The sequence below is a fragment of the Pinus tabuliformis genome, chromosome Q (genome assembly GCF_031772625.1).
Source record: "Pinus tabuliformis cultivar Carrire ecotype Pingquan chromosome Q, CPIR1, whole genome shotgun sequence".
NCBI lineage: Eukaryota > Viridiplantae > Streptophyta > Pinopsida > Pinales > Pinaceae > Pinus > Pinus tabuliformis.
In genome coordinates this window covers 906,841,201-906,856,625 of record NC_142296.1, presented here as the reverse complement: position 1 = coordinate 906,856,625, position 15,425 = coordinate 906,841,201, and positions in this window count along the sequence as shown.

Genomic DNA, 15,425 nt, shown 5'->3' with positions numbered 1-15,425 from the left:
GTCCAATTGCTTTCTATTCAAATTTTGCTTTATCTATTACTGATGATGATCCTAGAACTATCAGGGAAGCAGTAGATTCAGAGGATAGAAAACTCTGGAAAGAACCCATGGTCGATGAAATGGAATCTTGGCACAAAAATAAGGCTTGGGATCTGGTGGAGTTGTTGGCTGGAAGGAAACCCATTGGCATCAAATGGGTGTTTAAGAAGAAGATGAATGCAAAAGGCAAGGTGGATAAATACAAAGCTCGGTTGGTAGCAAAAGGTTATTCCCAGGTGTCGGGAATTGATTTTGGTGATATTTTTTCTCCTGTTGCAAAGGTAGCTTCTATTAGATTACTTTTATCTATTGTTGATGCTTTTGATTTTGAGGTAGAGCAGATGGATGTGAAGACAACATTTCTTCACGGGGATCTGGAAGAAGAGATCTACATGAAGCAACTTGAAGGCTTTGCAGTGAAGGGTAAGAAAGAACTGGTATGTAGGTTAAAAAAGTCTTTGTATGGGTTAAAACATTCGCCAAGGATGTGGTATCATAAATTTGATACATATATACAGAGACTTATCTTCACCAGAAGCAAAGCAGATCATTATGTGTATTTTTAATTATTTGGCAACCATGTTATTTATTTGGTCTTGTATATGGATGATATGTTGGTGATTGGAAATAACAAAGAAATTATCCAGGAATTGAAGGCCCAATTGTCCTCCAAATTGGACATGAAAGATATTGGTGTTGCAACCTATATTTTCGGCATGGAAATTAAATAAGATCAAGCAAAAAAAAAGCTCTGGTTAAATAAGAGGAAGTATGTCGAGATGATATTGCAGAGGTTTAATATGCAAGATAGTAAACGGTGAAGGTTCCTATTTGTGTCGATGTAAAGTTATCTGTTGAACAGTGTCCCAAGACACAAGAAGAGGAAGAGGACATGTCCTGTGTTCTATATGCAAGTGCAGTCAGTAGCGTAACGTATGCAATGGTCTATACTAGACTAGACATTGCACATGTAGTGAGAGTATTTGCGTGGCACTAGTCATTATGGTTTGTGGTACCAAGGAAGACCAGGATTGGAGAGAGTTTTAGACATCCATGGATTTGTTGATTCAGTTTGGGCTGGAGATCTGGATCAGAGAAGATCTACAATTGGGTATGCATTTAACCTGTTTGGAGGTGTAGTCAGTTGGATGAGAAAGAGATAGTCTATAGTGGCACTTTCAACTATAGAGGTAGAATACATGGCAACCACTCATGCAAGAAAGGAAGCAGTTTGGTTACAGAGATTGTGTTCAAGTATGGGGTTTGTAAAACTATCTATAAGGATATATTGTGATAGCCAAAGTGCAATTTTCTTGGCAAATAAACCTTCTTATCATTCAACGACAAAGCACATTGATGTTCAGTATCACTTTGTAAGGGATATGGTTGAGGACAAAAAAGTGTTTCTGGAAAAGGTGGACACTTTTAAGAATATTGCAGATGCATTGATAAAGTCTGTGATCACTAAGAATTTCTCTTAGTGTAGAGAAATAATGGGTGTTGTAGGGCTGGACCAATGACCAAGCTCCCCGTGGAAAGAAAACAACAAGTGAGAGAATGTTGGGTGTGTGTTATTTTCTTTCCACGACTAGCCCCATGTGTGGGGTGGGGGGTGGGGGTTCACAGGGGAGACGCTAACTACCCCTTTTCATTGTGCCGAGTGTAGTAGGGGGGTGGAATCCCCCCTTGATAGGGCTTTTGAGGGGGGCGGTAGCCCCCTATACGGGGTCTGGGGCAGCACCTTGGGGAAAAAAATTTGGACCCTATATTAGGTGGGAAAACCTACCTATGGTTTTGTGCATGGTTTTCACACATGGTTTTGGGCATGATGGTTTTCTATCCATGGTATTTTTTGTAGATCCAGTCAAGGGAACTATGGTTATGTTCTAATCCAGAGTTAATGGATTGGGGTTTATGGATGCTTCGATATGTATATATATGTATTGTAACATTGAAAGGAATATAATGAAAAATCAATTTGGTAGTCTTGATTTTGGGATCTAGGGGAAAATATCTGTGTATATTTGTTTTATGTTTTATGTTCTTGCCATTGTTTATCTTTTGTTTTTAGAATTTGTATGTAGGTAACTTTGTATAGGGTTAAAACCTACATTTGATATCAGAGTTGTTTTGGCTTCAATGGGACGCATTTGCTGGTAAGGGGTTTTGCTCGTACCTATGGTAGACCCTGTTCAGTGGGAGATATGCAGGATCGATTCTTGTGGTGAAAGAAGACAGTGAGGAGTGGAAATATAGAGATCTATAAATTTAATGGTCATAGTTTTGAGTTGTGGAAACTCAATATGGAGGATATGTTTGTGGATAAAGATCAGTGAATCACAATAGATACGGGTACTAAACCAATGAAAGTTTTAGCTGAAGACTGGGCGAAGTTGGATCAGAAGGCAAAAATCACAATACAGTTGTGTCTCTCAGATTCAATATTGTTGAATGTATCAGGGGAAGCTTCGGCGAAAGCTTTGTGGGACAAGTTAGGGACTTTGTACCAATCTAAGTCTCTGGTGAATAGATTGTTCCTATGGAAAAAGTTGTACAACCCGAGGATGAAGTATGGAGACTTAGTGACAGAGCATCAGAACATTTTTAATACTGTGGTAATCCATTTGTTATCTGTTGATATAAAAATGTTATATGAAGATAAGTGCATCAGTTTGTTGTGTTCTCTACCAGATTCGTGGGATAGTCTGGTTGTTGCAATAGTTAGCAATGCAACGACCTTGCAGTTTGATGAAATAGTCTCATCCTTGCTGTCAGAGGAGATGAGATGGAAAAATATGGAGGGCTAGAATGGTGATGCCTTGTCTATACGAGGACGGTCCGAAAACATAAAAAAAAAAAAAATCCTCGAGTGGGAGATCTAAATCTCGAGTAAAACCTATAAAGGTGTGATGGAAATGTGGAAAGGAAGGGCACTTCAAAAAGGATCGTAGATCTAAAGCTCCTGAGAAAGGAAAGGGATCTGATGCTTCTCCTTCTACAAAGGCGAAAACCACCTAGAATGAAGGTGGGCATGTGTACTTGGCTTCTTCTTCAAGTACACATGTAGATCATGAGAGATGGTTGATTGACTTAGGTGCATCCTTTCACTTCAGCACCCATAGGGGGTGGTTTTGCGAGTATGATAAATATGATGGTGGTGATGTCTTCTTAGGGGGTGAAAGGAAGGCTAGAATCATCAATCACAAAAAATTCAAGTTGAAGTTGCAAGGTGGAAGGATTAGAACAATTCCAGGTGTTCTGCATATTCCTCCATTGGTCATAAATTTGATTTTTGTAAGCAAACTGGATGATGCATGTGTAAAAACAGTGTTCGAGAAAGATACTTGCAAGATGGTTTGGGGAGCACTGGTATTGATGCGGGGAGCTCAGATTGGAACTCTGTACAAGCTTCAGGGTAACACTGTTATTGATGGGTGCAATAATTCTGTGGTTCTTGAAAGTGGAGCAAAAAATATAGTGGTTTCTAGAGAAAAGACCATGCTATGACATCAAAGGCTTGACATATTGGAGAGAAGGGCCTTTGAATACTTCATGGTAATGGTATGGTAGAAGGTATGTCTAATTTCTCTCTAGATTTTGATTTATGTTAAAATTGTGTATATGGAAAGAAAAATCGAGTGAGTTTCCCCTCTAGTGCTAAGAGGGCGAAACAAATATTAGAGCTTTTTCACAATGATGTGTTTGGACTTGTGTCAGTTCCATCAGTTGGTAAGTTTGTGTACTATGTATCTTTTATAGATAACTTCTCAAGGAATACATGGATATATTTCCTCAGGAAGAAATCTGAAGTCTTTGACAGGATTAAAGAATCTAAGGCTCTGGTGGAAAACCAGACAGAGAAGAAGATAAAGGTGCTGAGGACAAATAATGGTGGAGAGTTTTGCAAGAAGGAATTTGAAGAGTTCTATAAGAAGTGTGGTATAGCACAGAAAAATACTACTCCATAAACACCTCAGCAAAATGGTGTTATAGAAAGTATGAGCAAGATTTTGATTTAAAAGTCAAGAAGCATGGTCAGTGGTGCGAGGTTAGGACAAGAATTCTGGGTAGAGGCAGTGGAGACTGCATGTTACCTGGTCAACGGATCACCTTCATCAATGTTGGAGGATAAGACTCCATCCATAAGAGGTATGGACTGGTAAGAAACCTTGTCTTTCACATCTGAGGGTATTTGGATGTGATGCATATGTACATGTTCTAAAGGAGAAAAGAACCAAGTTGGATAGTAAATATGAAATGTGCATCTTTATTGGGTATAAGGATGGTTTAAAAGGTTATAAGCTTTGGAACCCAAAAACAAGGAAGGTTGTGTACAATAGCGATGTGGTGTTTAGAGAGGTGAAAGATGTTATTGTTGGATTTGGAGCCTGATTATCTTCTTTATTCAAAGGTATCGCCACATTGGACCCCAGTTTGTAATGGGGCGGCACGCCACCAGGGGGGTCCAGGCTGTTCATTAGGCGGAAATCTGACGGTAAAAGTCATGTTTAATTTATGGTTTATTTCCCTAGAAGGCAACCCCTCGCTATATATGAGGTAATTTTTTTGCGGTGAAGTGTATTCTGAGCAAGAAAGAGAGAGGAGATTGATTGAGAGCGAAGAGGGAATTACAATGGATCTGTTGTAGGTTGTATCTCTTCATTTTGTTGAATAATATAAAAGGAAGGACTGACTGTTTCTCCGTGGACTCAGCCCAAATTGGGTGAACCACGTATATTTGTGTCTCTCTTGTTTTATGTATTTTTATTTCTGCAATATATTCTGTGTGTTAGATTGCTTTGTAATATATAATTTTCTAATGGTTATTAAACATGAATTTCTACAAAACTTAACCTGAGAAGATAGAGTTTGAGCTAAAGGAGGAGGAATCAGAATCTACAGCAGAAGAGGAATTAGAAGATGAAGAGCCACAAACTCCTGCTATGAGAAGATGAGTTCGAGAAAGAAGACAACCAGAAAGGTATAATCCAACTGATTTTTGTTCAAATTTTGCTTTATCTATTACTGATGATGATCCCAGAACTGTCAGGGAAGCATTAGGTTCAGAGGATGGAAAACTTTGGAAAGAGGCCATGGAAGATGAAATGACATCTTTGCACAAAAATGAGGCTTGGGATCTGGTGGAGTTGTCGGCTGGAAGGAAAACCATTGGCAACAAATGGGTGTTTAAGAAGAAGATGAATGCAAAAGGCAAGGTGGAGAAATACAAAGCTCGGTTGGTACCAAAAGGTTATTCCTAGGTGTCGAGAATTGATTTTGGTGATATTTTTTTCTCCTGTTGCGAAGGTAGATTCTATTAGATTATTTTTATCTGTTATTGTTGCTTTTGATTTTGAGGTAGAACAGATGGATGTGAAGGCAACATTTCTTCACAGGGATCTGGAAGAAGAGATCTACATGAAGCAACCTAAAGGCTTTGCAGTGAAGGGTAAGAAATAACTGGTATGTAGGTTTAAAAAGTCTTTGTATGGGTTAAAACATTCGCCAAGGATGTGGTATCATAAATTTGATACATATATACCGGGAGTTAGCTTCCCCAGAAGCAAAGCAGATCATTATGTGTATTTTAAATTATTTGGCAACCATGTTATTTATTTGGTCTTGTATGTGGAGGATATGTTGGTGATTGGAAATAACAAAGAAATTATCCAGGAATTGAAGACCCAATTGTCCTCCAAATTGGACATGAAAGATATTGGTGTTGCAAACTATATTTTTGGCATGGAAATTAAATGAGATCGAGCAAAAATGAAGCTCTTGTTAAACCAGAGGAAGTATGTCGAGATGATATTGCAGAGGTTTAATATGAAAGATAGTAAACTGGTGAAGGTTCCTATTCATGTCGGTGTAAAGTTATCTACTGAACAATGTCCCAAGACACAAGAAGAGGAAGAGGACATGTCTTGTGTTCCATATGCAAGTGTAGTCAATAGCCTAGCATATGTAATGGTCTGTACTAGACTAGACATTGCACATGTAGTGAGAGTATTGACCAGGTTTATGTCAAAACCAGGGAAGGAGCATTGGACAACAATGAAGCGAATTTTCAGGTATTTTCATGGCACTAGTCATTATGGTTTGTGCTACCAAGGAAGACCAGGATTGGATAGAGTTTTGGACATCCATGGATTTGTTGATTCAGTTTGGGATGGAGATATGGATCAAAGAAGATCTACAATTGGGTATGAATTTAACCTGTTTGGAGGTGCAGTTAGTTGGATGAGCAAGAGACAGTCTGTAGTGGCACTTTCAACTACAGAGGTAGAATACATGGTAGCTACTCATGCAAGAAAGGAAGTAGTTTGGTTGCATAGATTGTGTTCAAGTATGGGGTTTGTACAACGATCTATAAGGATATACTGTGATAGCCAAAGTGAAATTTTCTTGGCAAAGAAACCTGCTTATCATTCAATGACAAAGCACATTGATGTTCAGTATCACTTTGTAAGGGATATGGTCGAGGACAAAAAAGTGTTTCTGGAAAAGGTGGACACTTTGAAGAATATTGCAGATGCATTGACAAAGTCTGTGAGCACTGAGAATTTCTCTTAGTGTAGAGAAACAATGGGTGTTGCAGGGCTGGACCAATGACCAAGCTCTCCCATGGAAAGAAAACAAGAAGTGGGAGAATGTTGGGTATGTGTTATATTCTTTCCACGACTAGCCCCACACGGGGGGGGGGTTCACAGGGGGGCGATATCTGCCCCTGTTCGTTGCACCGGGTGCAGCAGGGGGGGGGGGGGGGAAACCCTCTTGTCAGAGTGTCCCCCTTTACGGGGTTCGGGGCACTACCCTAGGGAAATTTTTTTGGAGCCTATATTAGGTGGGCGAACCTACCTATCGTTTTGAACATGTTTTTCACACATGGTTTTGGGCATTATGGTTTTCTATTCATGGTAATTTTTGTAGATCCAGTCAAGGGAACTACGATTATGTTCTAATCTAGGGTTAATGGATTGGGGTTTATGGATGCTTCGGCATGTATATATATGTATTGTAACATTGAAAGGAATATAATGAAAAATCAATTTGGTAGTCTCAGTTTTTGGATCCAGGGGAAAATCTCTGTGTATATCTGCTTTATGTTTTATTATTTCACCATTGTTTATTTTCTGTTTTTTGAATTCATATGCAAGTAATTTATGTACAAGGTTAAAACCTATATAGATTGTGTGCCTTCTTGAGGATAGAATCCTGCATCCTTCTCTATGTCTGTCCACTGCTCACTTTCCTCTTCTTCTTTCCTTCCTTCATGTAGACCCGACAATAAAGGTGGACTGTACTTGAGTCCAATTCAGTTGACATTTAATATTTGCATGGGACTTTTGTACAGGGGTGTCCTTTCCAATGCATTCCTCAACCTTTTAGTAGAGTCATACTCCTTGATTTGGAGATTGTGGGGTAAGGCATTTCATCTTCTCCAACATGCTTGCTGGCTTTTTGTTCCTAACAGCCTTAACGTGTCTTCAAAGTGTGATATGGCTTACTCTTGGGTGGCAAGCTATCTAGGTGCTATATCACCATCATTGGAGATGATGTTGTGAGTACTAATTATAGCCATTGGCTTATCTACTTTGCCTTGATATAGAGTGGTTATTTTTATTCCTTTTCCATTACTTTCTTTACCTCCTAAGCTCTGGCCTCCTCATGAGTCATCCAAGATGCAAGGGCCACCAGTTGTAGGTCCCCCAACTTTGCAATGGGATCCAAAACATTCATATCAGTCAAGATGAGGTTATGCATGTAGAATTCAACCAATTTGGCTTTGTCTTCTATGCTAATTTAGTCACACAATTCAATGAACTGTTTGTAGTCTTGAAATAGCATGGATCCATGTTGTGCTAAGGTCTTGATTTGGAAATGAATCCAATGCTATTTGAGAAAGAGTGCATAGAATTGGATGGTTGTCTGCACTATAGTGCCTCCATGGAGATGCTTTCCATTGTGGCCAGTTCGGTTTCCTTCTCTTGCAATTTCTACCTCAACCATCTACTTTCTGCTTGCAATTTTTCTCTCATTGGGGACTCTTTCTCCCTTAACTCACTTAATTCCTTACCCATTTCAAGGACCTTCTCTTCCATGAGGCCCACATATTCCACCTTTTTGGATTTGGAAATATGCCTCCATCTGTGGGTTTTTCCTCTTTCCGCTTCAAGTTCAAAGAAAAGTGGGATTACAATTTTTTGTGGAATAACTATCCCTCCTTTAATGAATTTATAATAGGAGCTCAAACTAGGTTGTGGACTAGGCTCTCCTAGCTCTGGGAAATCCTTCTCAATTGTTTTTGGGGAAGCTTCCCCCTCTTGTTGCTCACTCTTCTCTTCTTGTAATACCTTTTTTTATTCCTGTAGCACATTCTATTTTTCCTGTAGCATGCTATATTTTTCTTGTAGCTTCCCTTTTCCTTTTTGGAGTGTGGTAGGTGTCTTGGGCTATTTAAAGGAGGTTTATCTAGTGGTGGACCTCCTTACATCTTCTATAGGAATCTTTGATATGGTTTATGGAGAGGTGACCTCCTCAACTTTCCTTTCAATGGGCCCTATCTCCTCTTTTTTACTTGGGGGTTCTTCAATTGTGATAGGGGCCTTTGTGGGAGTTTGAGGACTTCCTTGCTTTATCCTGATGCTTTTCCTGGTTTTAAAGTAGAGGGGATTTTGTCTTTTCCTTTTCTTCTTGGGCTTGAATGGTGTGCTAAATGTAACTAAGGTGGAAACTACCTCTTTTTCAATGGGTCCTAGAGACAAACTTGTTTGCTATGGGGATACCCTTTCTTCTCTAGTTGCAGTAGTTTTCTCAGGGCTTGGTTTTTCCTGTTGTTCCTCCTCTTCTTCTTTATATTTCTCTTTATCTACTTCTCCATCTTGTTATTTCTCTACTTCTACTTCTAGGTATTCGTCTGTTTTCTCTTCCTCTATATCTCTTTCCTCTTCTTCCTCTACCTCTTCTTCTTCTTCTTTCCCTTCTCTTCCTCCAACACTAGAGGTTGGGGTCTTCCCTGGTGTGACAGTTTGAGTGTCAATGAAGGACTCTCTGTCCATATCCATGAATTTTGACAAAAGGACTGGGATCCTTAGTTTATTCAAAGCATCTACCACTATCAGTTTGATGAGGCCATGGTGGCCTAAGTGTTGGTGCTTGCCCTCTCTCACCTTTTGGCTCATGTCCCGAATGGATTATAGGAGGAAATATGGTACACTGAGTCTTTGGGCTTGGGGCAATTATGCTTGAAAAATTAGTTCATGGATTAATCTAAAATGGTATCCATAGACTACACTCAACCTTCCTTTCACATGAGATATATTTTAGGATATGGTAGGCCACCTCACCCCGGGGATAGGGTAGGCTTTCCCTCATAACTCCATCCTTGTCTTCAATAGGTTTTTCATCAGTAGTGAAGAAGTTATTTTTGTCAATGGAACTGGAGTTTTTATCTTCTCTTCTTCATTAGACTCCTAGGGAAAGGGTTGTCACCCTGCTAATTAGGTAAAGACTAATTGAAATAACTAATCCCCTCACCACAGTGGTGGCACTGACTTGTGTCTGAGAGTTTAGGGCCATTGCAAATTCATATGTAATTTCATCATCATATCCCTTTAGGAGTTCAAATAATCCTAGCCATTGATTGATCCAGGTGGATATTGGTGTCCACCCGCTTATTCCACCTAGACCCCCTAGTCAGTTTCATCTATTTCCTTGTTGATTTCAGCATTTACTATTTTTTGAAGTTTTTCAGGTCCTAAACTTCCGGAGCAATTTTGACCCCCTAAACAACGTTTTTTTGGGGTCTGCGATAGGAACATATCCATAGGTAGGAGCCTGCAGCGAAACTTGAAGTACTTAGAGAGACCTTTCCAACAAGGTATTGTACGCACCAAACAAAGATAATATGACCACATTACGACCCCGATAAGGCGGATGCCCAACTAACCCCAACAAGGCCCACAAACTCTTGGTGTTACATCTCCTGGGGTTAGTGTTTTGGTTGTTTTAGGGTTTTCTCATGTTTTCCAATAATAAATAGGCCCTTGAGCCTCATTATAACAAAGTTTAGGGGCATGTAGCCGCCACAACTCTTCTCATAGATAAGCTACCATCGTATGAGCTATCTTATTTACATTATGTTTATAAGCATAGTTCAATATTTTTCTATTAATGATATGAAGTGTTTTTCTACTGCATCTTTGTGTTTATGATTATATCTTGTTTGGTCAATTTAGTGTGTTCTAAATTGCTATTTAAAATGTCAATCCGGGATTCGTAAACTGACGAAGTGAAGTGTACTATATGTACAAGATAACCATTTCCTTAGTATTTTTTCATTTTTGAGTTTTTTAGTTTGTTTTTGGATTTATCTTTCCCTAATGTGTGATGGCGAAAATGAAAGTTAAGTATGGATGGTAATGGTGATTTCTACAGTGATTTTGCCAAACTTAAAAGTGTTCAAAAAGAAAGCTTTAAAACAACTGTAATGAAATCAATTCTTAAGAGGAAGTAAATGTATCAAATAGTGAACTAATGACAATGGCCTAGTATCCTTGCTGCTGTATGAAAAAGAAAGTAAAAACTGAACTTAAAGCAACTCAAAAAAACTAAAAGCAAAGCAACTAATTCACACTACTTCAACTCTTCTGATCCTTTACCCTTCAGCTCAATCTACCTTGTGGGAAGTAATAATGAACAAGTTAAGCAATATGATATCTAAATGGCAAGAAATTAAATTGCATAAAGGAAACTAATCACACTACTTCAACTCTTCTGATCCTTTACCCTTCAGCTCAATCTACCTTATGGAAAGCAATCATGAATAAGTTAAGCAATATGATAACTAAATTGCAAGAAATTAAATTGCATAAAGAAAACTAATCACACTACTTCAACTCTTCTGATCCTTTACCCTTCGGCTCAATCTACCTTATGGGAAGCAATCGTGAATAAGTTAAGCAATATGATAACTAAATGACACTACAATAAGTAATATTCTGATTCCTTACTAATAGAGTCACTTGACTATAGAAAGAAACCATAAACAAATGAGTAGTATGATGTCTAAGTAGCAGAAAAATAAATAAGCAAAACACAATTTGAAAAAAGACAGTGCTGGAATTAAACTTAAGAAAATGAAAATTAGCAGGAAGGACAAGATGATCTCATATGTCAGTAGTTATCAAAAAGATGAAAATTTGCCCGAGCTGCCTAAGAAAACCTGTACAAAAGCATTGATCAACTGACAGCTATAAGAAAACATAAATGAAAATGTAAACAACAGTGAATTAAAAAACATCAAAACAGCATGTTATATACAAGCTAATGATTATGAAAACAGAAACATAATAAAATCAAATGAAAACTATATAGGGCTTTAGTGTGCAGGGGCCCTCTGCCACCTCAGCCAGTCAACGAACAGTCACAAAAACGAGCTCAGGAAAGTAGTCTTCTCATGTATTAAAGTAGCAGCAAAATATATAAAACAGAGTGCGGTGGGGTGATAATAACAACAGTTCAAAAATTACATCTCCAAAAGCTTCTACACAACGTTTATCACGCGTTATTTATAATGAAAAAGTGTTGTAACTAACTAACTAAGTCCTATGTTGTTAACTGCGTTGCCAGAGACACGTAGATCTCCTCAGCCCAAGATCTAGCGTAACGGTCATCATGTCCATTAAATCTTTGGATTGGTAGCTGTTGGATTCAGGTTACGGGGTTGATCTCCAGGTGTGCCGATGTCTCCATGAGCTGAGGACTATGCCACGTAAACTTTCACGTGCTCAAAATGGAGACGTGCCACCGCTAAATTCCTTGGTTGGCTTTGCCTTTGACCCTTGTTGACCGTGACCTTTTATGGATGATTTGGCTGATCTGAAGGGACACGTTCCATGTACCCGTCACCTGTAGCTTGCCCATGTGGCTCGTTTCTTCATAGGACACCTGTAGCATAGCCTTTAACAAAATGGCTCCGGAATCATGTGCTGGTTGCGGAAACCTGTCAGTTTCCGCAGTTGCCTGAAAAAAAATCTAAACCAAACAACAGTCATAAGCATAGTTAGAAAACCATGTCAGAAGCTCTTTTTAGACTATAATGCAATGATTTAACAACTTGGTGGATGAAGTAAGTGGAAAAAGAAGGTTGAGAGGGTGTATAGGAAGGTGCAGGTTTGAGGCTCAACATATCTGTAAGTTGTTATGTTCATGTTTAAGTTCAAATTAGTGGTATCAAAGCGGTATGCTCTTTCTCTGTTTTTTATTTGCATGTCCCCAACGAGGTCAGGGTATAAGGAGTTAGGGCTTGATCTGGTTGAATCATTGCAAGATCAACCTTGTAAAACCCGACAACCTCCCATGGAGGAAGAAGAGAAAGACGAGGGGGCAGGAGATCCTTTCAAAATGTTGCTCGAGGAAGCCCTCGAGTGACAAAGGGATGCGATGATGGGTAACTTTGCCTAGATCCTTCGACGGCTACCCACAGGCGATGCATCCTCATCCAGCTGCCACTCTGGAGGTGCCAATCCTTTTAAGGTACAATTTAAATTCTATATTCCCATATTCGAAGGCCTGATAGATGAAACCGCCATAGATAAATGGTTAAATCTATTGGAAGCATATTTTTTAGTTCATGAATTTTCCAATCGGGAAAAGATTACTTTTGCACTTTTTAAAGTCACCCCACAAGTCAAGGACTAGTGGGAAACCTACTGTGAACAAAAGGACGAGAGTGAACCCTCGCTTTTTTTAGCCACACCCACTTGGAATTATTTCTGAGATGCCATCAAGGAATAATATTACCCTATCGGGAGCTATGAAGACAGATACATAAAGTGGACCACACTACGATAGGGAAGGTATGAAGATGTGCTAGAGTTCACAAATACTTTCCATACCCTTTGCATGAAGCTGGGTATCGAGGATACTGAGAAACATTTGGTGCTCAAGTATTGTGACTGTCTACACAAGAACATCCAGGGTGAGATGGAGTTCCTAGACATTTCCTCACTTGGCATGGCGTATTGGTACACTGTCAATATTGAGCAAAAGTTTAAACAAAATAAGTAGGACTTTGGATATGTCAATCCAAAGCAAGGAAAAGGAACCCTGAAACCAAAGAACAAAGGACCAAGCTGGGGTGGGGCTACCCAGGACAACCCGTCGAATCCATAAGAAAAGAACAACACCCTGAAGATGAAGAAGGACACTAGAAAATGGTGTGAGTTCCATAAGAGCTCCACTCACAATACAAGTGAGTGTTGGGTCAAGTAGTCATTGGTGACCGATTTGAAGGCTTCTGAATCAGATGTAGGTTCCAACTCTGAATTAGAACTCGATAAGGGAAGTGACAAAGGGAAGTAGATCATTGATGCGGAGCCAAGTGCCACCATGGCCACCACCAGGATCAAGAATATTGAGCCTGGAGATCCAGAGGAGGGGAAACACCTCTTCCACTCACAGATGTGGTTGAAGGGTTCTCCACTGCAGTTCATTGTCGACAGCGAGAGCCAAAAGAACCTCATTTCAGCAAAATTCATGAAGAGGCTGGGCCTAAAGACTACAACACATCCACAACCGTACACCATTGGGTGGTTTCACCAAGGACGAGATCCTCACGTCAGCCAATAGTGTCGTCTTCCCTACAACATCAAGCCCTTCACGTGTGAGGTGTTGTGTGACATTGATCCTCTTGAAGTTTGTGATGTATTGTTAGGACAACCATACTAGTGGAAGCGACATGTTGTATATGAGTCTAGACCTTGTTCTGTGACTATTACTTTGGCTAATATATTGTACATGATACTGAAGGTAGCCCCGCCTACTGCCATCTCTTTGATCACTGCAAAAAAATGCAGTAAGATCATTTCCCAGACAAGGAATTTTTTTCCCTATGATTCAGCCCGAGGGCAAGAAGAAGGTTGTGTCCATGGCTTCTAGGCAGGGCTCCTCTGCACAACAGTATCAGACGGACAAGGTCATGGAGGAGTACAATGATATTTTCACCGCACCCACAGGGGTACCTCTACACTGTTAGGTTAAGAACTTGATCGATCTGACCTTAGGTGCGCCGCTACCCAATAGACCGATCTATCGACACTCTATTATGGAGAATGATGAGATCAAGAGGCGTATTCAGGAGCTATTGTAGAAAGGGCACATCGGGCCAAGCTCATCACCTTGTGGGAGCCTGATTGTATTGGTACATAAGAAGGATGGGACATGGAGGCTCTGTATTAACTATCGGGCGCTCAACAAGATCACTGTCAGGAATAGGTACCCAATCCCGTGGATTGATGATCTTCTGGACCATCTCTCAAGGGGGGCAAATATTTCAGCAAGATTGACTTGAAGTAAGGTTATCACCAAGTGCTTATCGAACCCTCTGATGTGTGGAAAACTGCCTTAAAATTCAAGGAGGGCCTTTTCGAATGGTTTGTCATGCCGTTTGGATTGACGAATGCCCCTGCAACCTTCATGAGACTAATGGACGACATATTGTGACCCTTCACCAATGCTTTCATGGTGGTGTATTTAGATGACATCTTGATCTTCAGCCAGAGTTGGGAAGATAACCTCCATCATATTCGACAGGTCCTTTAAACCCTGCGTCAACCCAAGTTGTGTGCTAACTTGGAGAAATGCACCTTTGTCCTGACCCAGGTTCAATATTTGGGGTACATCATTGATGAGAAGGGTGTACATGTGGACCCATCCAAGATACAAGTCATTCAAGATTGGCCAGCCCCAACCATTCTAACAGAGCTCCGCAAATTTTTGGGTCTTATCAATTTCTACTGTAGGTTCGTGTTGGGGTTCTCTCATATCACTTGGTCTTTAATTCAAGTCACCAAGGTAGATGTGATGAAAGTCTACTTTAAACTCAGTGAAACTTTGTAGGTTCTTATAGACAGTGGGTGATAACCGCGGTTTGTGGTTAGTCCCCATTTTGATGTTCATCTCCATGAACACCCAAAATATTTTATTGTCACGGATCCAGTGCGTGTCTTTAGTGGCCCACAATGAAGCGTACTTCACAGCCTCCAGGAGATCCCTTGCAATTGTGGGGAACTTGCTATCCTCAGGCAATTCCCCAGCCACCAGCACTATGGACAACAGAAGCCATGAATAGTGGAAGGTTTTCCCTTATTCCTGTGCCTCACGACAATTCTCCAAGAACTCCTTGCACAAGAATTCGGACTAGTTAAACTGGATCCCCTCTGTGCACTGTTCGGTAAGTGCAACCACCGACGTGGGCACCTCATCCGCAAGACCTTACCTGCCAGTATTTGAGTTGCAAATTTGACTTCCTTGTTGTTGATACTGGAGATTGTGTAGCCCCTCCTTTTCTTCTCCAGCTTGTATTTCTTTTTCATGGCCTTCGC